At 40.3% G+C, this 7,068-nt stretch overlaps 1 long non-coding RNA gene across 1 annotated transcript; it reads right to left on the bottom strand.

The window, feature by feature from the left end:
• Window positions 1-717: 717 nt before the first annotated feature.
• Window positions 718-6,759, bottom strand: LOC110385318 (uncharacterized). Its single transcript, XR_009976826.1, has 3 exons — window positions 4,538-6,759; window positions 1,406-1,744; window positions 718-970 (listed from the first exon to the last, which is right to left on the bottom strand). It is a non-coding gene; the product is annotated as an uncharacterized LOC110385318 (long non-coding RNA).
• Between the last annotated feature and the right edge of the window lie 309 nt (window positions 6,760-7,068).

Raw genomic sequence — 7,068 nt, forward strand, 5'->3', positions numbered from 1 at the left:
AACGTCCCGAACGAAGCATGCGCCATTGTCACGCTGAGAAATAAAAAAATTAAAGAAAACACTATTATTTACCGAACTTCAGTATTAATCGAAAATTAAAAAAACATTCAAATTAATTAAAAAAAACCGATAGACATTTTATCGTTACCCACGAAAATATCTAATTAATTTTCGAATAGTAATAGCGGACAAGATGATCACTTAACGCGTTATCGATGGTGACTAAATGGCTATCTTGTATGCACAACCCGCCCCCGTGTAATTGGCTGTTTGTATCCAACCCCTCGGCCTGTAAAAAAAACATGACATATTGTTGGCGGGAAAACCTGTCGCCGCGTATCTGGTTAACATGGCGCGCGGAAGCTATCGCTTGCGGTGAGAAACACTTATGCGGTGTGAAGCTGTTTAGATAACTAATTGAGATAATTCTAACTTTTAATTAATTTGTACTTTTAATTTCAACTTTAACATAAGATTTCAATGAGGTCTTAATATTAATTATGAGTGACCGTTACGCTTTCAAAATGGCGTTTGAGTGTGCTAGATAATCTGTTACAATTTCAGCGCTCTTTTAAATTATTACTTATCTTAATAATCATGAGCTTGATTACATGTAGGTTTTTTAGTAGTTGCTCACTGATAATTAGCACATAGCCGAATATAGTTTAATATTACCTTTACTACCTACATATTTGCCTTAAAAAAACTTCCAACACATCCGCCACTAAAGCTTTATTGCTATGAATACAATATAATATCATTTTTACGTATAAAACGGTATCTGTTGAATTAAATTATTATATTTTAATTTCACATAGATACTTTCTCTAACTTATTTATTTATTAAGCATTTCCAGTCTTAAATTTAATTTTTTTTAAATATGTTTTGGACTATGTCGTCACCATTTTGCAGCTATCATCTACGAAGTGCTCAAGCTAGGGAGTTTGTTTTTATCGATGTTGTAGATATCTGAAAGCAGAATTAAGTTTGTCTTTATTGTGTTTTATTTCCACGCAATATTTGGTAAATCACTATGAATACGGAACTGATGAACGAACATTTATCAACATCCTATAATCACCAGATCGTAAGGACTTCTTAAGATAGGTAGACAGACGAGAGAGGCGTTTAATGAAACTTGTGTCACATTTAAGCAAATTGTAAACCGAAAAACAAATACAAATCACTATAGCCCCTCTAAAACTTCCACCAGCGCTTGTTTACTGGATGGAGAATTTGAATTGATTCTGACGTGGGAAACGGGCCACCCAGGTAGCGCGCATTCAACTGAGAAAATCAGTGTGCAACGACTAAGCCATAATACGGGTATGGTGCACGAAAAGCAAAAATGTTTGTCTTAAAATTTTATCATACAATATTTATAATTTGTTTTATTTTACTTACGAGTAAGAGCCAAGCCAAGTTGTTCTGTTTTCAAGCTTCGGTTGGCATGAAGGAGATTGCGTTTGTTTATTCCAAAACCGTAACCGATTTGTCGGTAAACAAATCATAGCCCATCCTGTGAACCGAATGGTAAACAGTCGACGTCCCCTAAACACGTCATTACGGATCCTCCCGATCCATTAACAGTGCTTTTAGGTACCACAAGCACCGGTCGCCGTCCTCGCCGAACCCGTCGCTAGCGACGAAGGGCTCGACGAGTAAATTAACCCATAGACATAGCCCATTGAGCTTCTCGCCGGATCTTCTCAGTGGGTCGCGTTTCCGATCCGGTGGTAGATTCTGCGAAGCAACTGCTCTTGAGTTGTTAGGTCTCCTTCGGAGGCGCTCGGGCAGTTGTTAGCAAATCCCACCCCTCCTGGCTGAGCATTTGCTCGCCCACCTGTCCTGGTGAAGCTGGAAAGGCCTCCGGGCCACCAGTAATCCTTCAATCATAAAAAAAAAAAAAAAAAAAAAAAAAAAACAACGCAAGATATTTGACAGACGCCTGAATCTCACTTACGACATTATTAAGACTAGATGATGACCGAGCTTCGCTCAATTTTTTTTTTATAACGTCATTTTGTTGTGTCTTTAAAGCGGCTAGTTGCCCTCAATTAAGAAAAATAGTACCTATTATTATTCGCCAATTGAAAACACGAATAAAACAACATTTTCTGAAAATAAATCGTAGCTAGATCGATTTATCGCCCCCGAAATCCCCTGTATACTAAATTTTATGAAAATCGTTGGAGCCGTTTACGAGATTCAGATTATATATATACAAGAATTGCTCGTTTAAAGGTATAATAAAATAATAATAAGATAAGCTTGCATATACACAAGCTCCGAACAACAACATTCGGACCGTCGGTCTACTGAGCGATATCACGCGCTCGGTGGAAGATATGAAGATACTTTCCTTTGGTCGTTTAAGGCTCTCACACTTTAAATGGCTCTCATGTAATGTTGCAAAAATGACACTTAAACCAAATAACCTTTCACCTCTCAAATATTTAAAATCGCTTACGCTTAATAAGCTCGCATTAGTTTTACAGTTGTGTAATTACTGGTGGTACTGCAATCCCATACGTGTACATATCACTATCAGGCCAGTTCCTGTCGCGAAACAATACGCTCTCTCGTTTGAAGATTGAACTGGTATACAATAGAGTGAAAACTGCAGTGGAAGGTCCCCTAAATGAGTGCAATAGAATGGCCTCGAGCAGGGAGAGATGGCAGGACATCGTGAGACGCATCAGACCAACACTACATGACGATCACGACCACAAGAAGAACAATAGAATTGAGAGATGGAACTACAATCACAAGACCGATGATGGAACCCACATTTGTAGTCGTCATGGCCTAAACGATAAGACGTCCGGTGCATTCGTGTTGAGCGATGCAATGGTATTCGAAACTCAGGCGGGTACATATTTTTCTAATGAAATACGTACTCAACAAATGTTCACGATTGACTTCCACGGTAAAGGAATAACATCGTGTAGTAGGAATCAACGCGCAAAATTATAATTTGCGTAATTACTGGTGGTAGGACCTCTCGTGAGTCCCCGCGGGTAGGTACCACCACCCTGCCTATTTCTGCCGTGAAGCAGTAATGCGTTTTTTGAAGGGCGGGGCAGCCGTTGTGACTATACTGAGACCTTAGATCTGATATCTCAAGGTGAGTGGCGCATTTGCGTCGTAGATGTCTATGGGCTCCAGTAACCTCTTAATACCAGGTGGGCTGTAAGCTCGTCCACCCATCTAAGCAACAAAAAAAACATTGCAATGTCTATATTCCTTAACCCCTAACGTAATCATAGCATCGGATTATATTAAAGAGCTCGCAGTGCAGAATCAATGACGTCATCGCTCCGTCCCTAAAACATTCCGTCGATAGGAAGCCTACTATAAACGGATGGGGTCATAAAAACATGCGAAAAATTTCGTGCGACTTTCCTTCGTTTTTGTCTCGACTTCGGACACCGTGCGAACTTAAAGACAGGTTGCACGCTCCGAAACCACTCGGACCAGTGAACAGTGTCGTGATGTGTGGTCCGCCTCACACGTCGAGGAGCAATCAGAGCGGTTGGTAGCATTCGAGTCGTGATGCCTATGAACTCTAGGAACCATTTAAAATCGAAGAAGTAGACTTGGTAACTCAACTAGAGCAAAAAAAAGCATTTCCGTTTGAAGAAAGAAATGAAAGGACTTCAAAGCAATGCAGTCTTCAATTTTACAGACGGTGTTTACTACTACTGGTGGTAGGACCTCTTGCTTACTGGTGGTAGGACCTCTTGTGAGTCCGCCCTGGTAGGTATCACCACCCCGCCTATTTATGCCGTGAAGCAGTAATGCGTTTCGGCTTGAAGGGCGAGGCAGCCGTTGTAACTATACTGAGACCTTAGAACTTATCTCAAGGTGGGTGGCGTGCTTAAGTCGTAGATGTCTAATGTCTGTGGGCTCCAGTAACCACTTAACACCAGGTGGGCTGTGAGTTCGTCCAACCATCTAAGCAATAAATCTAAATAATAATAAAAATCTACCTGGTGTGGCACTAAATGTCTATTAACTGATGTACGTCTGCGTATATAAAAAAATGAATTCAGTGATCACCATCGCTCCTGAAGATCAGGGCTGATAGCGGATGAGCTGAGTCAACTTTGGTTAATATTGAACCGGTTGATATTCAACCACAGAAAATAGGCAATAAGTACAGGTCTAAGGCTTTAATACTAGAATACGGATCTGCCCGATCCACCATCTCAAATATTAGACGTCTGACATAACCCGTCGCTTGCGACGAAGGGCTCGACGAGTAAACTAACCCTCAGACACAGCCCACTGAGTTTCTCGCCGGATCTTCTAATTGGGTCGCGTTTCCGATCCGATGGTAGATTCTGCGATGCACGGCTCTTGCTAGGGTCCGTGTTAGCAACGTCGTCAAGTTTGAGCCCCGTGAGCTCACCTACTAGTTAAGGTTACGCTGATATAGCCTCTCAAGGCTCTGAGCTTAGGTGGGAAAAAAAGGGACGCTAGTAACTGGACTCCTAAAACCTGCCTCAAACATTAGCTCGTTGAGTTTCTCACCGAATCTTCTCTGCGAGTCGCGATTCCGATCTCGTAGTAGATTCATTCGCGAAGCAGCTGTCCTTGGGCTGTTAGGACTCCTGCGAAGACGGTCGGGCATGCTGTCAACAAATTCCAACATTCTTGGCAGAGCCCGTGCTCTCTCTGGTAAAACTTGAAAGGCTTCCGGGCCATCAGTAATTCGTCCCTCCTAAAAAAAACATAAAATATACTTATAAATAAAATTAGTTTGTAATATTGAAATAACTGCTTTTTACTACATACATATGAATATATATACGGTACATACATCAAAATAACATTTTTTTACAATTTTTGTCTGTCTGTCTGTTTGTTGCGGCTAATCTCTGGAACGACTGGACGGATTTTGACGGGACTTTCACTGATAGGTAGCTGATGATATAAAGAGTAACTTAGGCCAATTTTTTTAGACTAGCTTTGCCTCGCGGCGTCGCCCGCGGTACAATAATGACCGCGGGTTAGGTACATCGCTGGACTCAGCTTTCAATAATAAAATTTAATGTTTCCGAAGCGAAGCGAGGTCGGGTCGCTATATAAATTAAATCTTTATTTTGTAATTACAAACCGACGTAGCCCTCTGTTTCAGTTGGCCGAAGGCTCATCCCCAGTATCCGGTTACGACCGACACCGGACACTTCCGTTTCCGAACGCTCACCTTCCGACAGGTGACTTGGATCGACATTTTTTTTATCCATATGTGAGGAAATCCTCATTATTCACGATCAATTGACTTCATTCAAATTAACATTGTCGGTCTTTTTTATTGGTACACTTGGGAAGCTTTTTTTATTGCATATATGGGTGGACGAGCTCACAGCCCACCTGGTGTTAAGTGGTTACCGGAGCCCATAGACATCTGCAACGTAAATGCCGTCACCCACCTGGAGACACGAGTTCTAAGGTCTCAGTATAGTTACAACGGCTGCCCCACCCTTCAAACCGAAACTCATTACTGCTTCACGGCAGAAGTAGGTAGGGTGGCATACTTGGCTCAACAGTACACTGCGGCTTGGCTTTGTCCCTGGTATTGCTGACGTCCATGGATGACGGTAACCACCTCATCATTAGGTAGGCGATATACCCGTCTGCTTATAAGGGCAATAAAAAAAAGATCAGCTAACACGTCTAGTGCTAACCAGCTACTACAGTCCATAGGTGACACAACGTGAATCACGCAACCCACTTTGACGCATGAGTTCGAAGTCTCATTACGTACGCCGCCGTGTTATCTATACTAATATACCTATGTATATATGTACAGTAGTTTTTACGGATGTTCCGTTATAACTACTGAACCATGCATCCGATTGACTTGAAACTTGGTATCCATGTAGAAAATACACGTACTTAATGGATAGGCTAATATTTATATGAGTATTGGACTCCCTACATCAGTTGCGGGGGCGTTAATGATGATCTTTGTGGGGGTGAGAAATTATAATGTTAATGTTAAGTGCCCAGCGAAGCGGACGGGTACAGCTAGTATTAGCTAGCTAGTAACAGCTAGTAATAATAATTATTATTTTATTTATTATTTATGCTACGAAACTATACGTTCTGGTCGGTGTGCTTAGTGGGCGTTTTTTTAACTTCTCGTTTGCCTGTGCACCTACGTTCGCCGCTAGGGGCGCTGTTCCAACTCCATACAAATTTGAGTTAACTTTTACGCGATCGCGAAGTTAAAATTAACTCGCACTAAGCACACAGATAGGTTTAGATTTAAAGAATTACGAAACTACTAAAAGTTAGACTAGCTGGTCATTAGCGTAAACAAACTAATTTTTCTTCATAATAATAATCTATTTAGAATATGTATATACTCATAATATAACACAAACTTAAAACACATCAAATAAAATAAAATAAACTCATAAAATAAACTTAAAACAAACAAAAGGAATCCGACCAACGCTGCAACGGGGGAAACACCAAAGGGAAAACAAAATTGTTACTTTTATTTAATTCCGAGCATTTTCATATTTATCTACCTTTTAAACCTTCTCTGGACTTTCACAAATAATTCAAGACCAAAATTAACCAAATCGGTCCAGCCGTTCTCGAGTTTTAGCGAGACTAACGAACAGCAATTCATTTTTATATATATAGGTATATATAGATAGATTTCAGCAAATAAACCATACATTTTGTTAGTAAGTGTTACTTGTAATCTACGTTAGTAACTTAAAAACTTAACACATAACTGCTATTATACTAAGTTTCATGTTACCTTGAATACCTCTGGACCATGGACCTCTGTGAGTCCGTAAGGTTAGGTACCACCACCCCCCCGTTTCTGTCGTGAAGCAGTAATTATTATTATTATTTATTTATATTTATTTAAAATCTTATTAATTACATAATATTTTTTAAAAAATTTATTAAAAATACAATTTTTAAAAAACACTATATAAAAATAGATTGCCGCTGATGGCGGTGTCTACGACACAAGCCACCAGTGGTTAGGACTCCAGAGTGAGAAACCTCCTCACAATGCGTGCAGTATCAAGGAT

Source organism: Bombyx mori, chromosome 26 (genome assembly GCF_030269925.1).
Source record: "Bombyx mori chromosome 26, ASM3026992v2".
In the NCBI taxonomy this organism is placed as follows: Eukaryota; Metazoa; Arthropoda; class Insecta; order Lepidoptera; family Bombycidae; genus Bombyx; species Bombyx mori.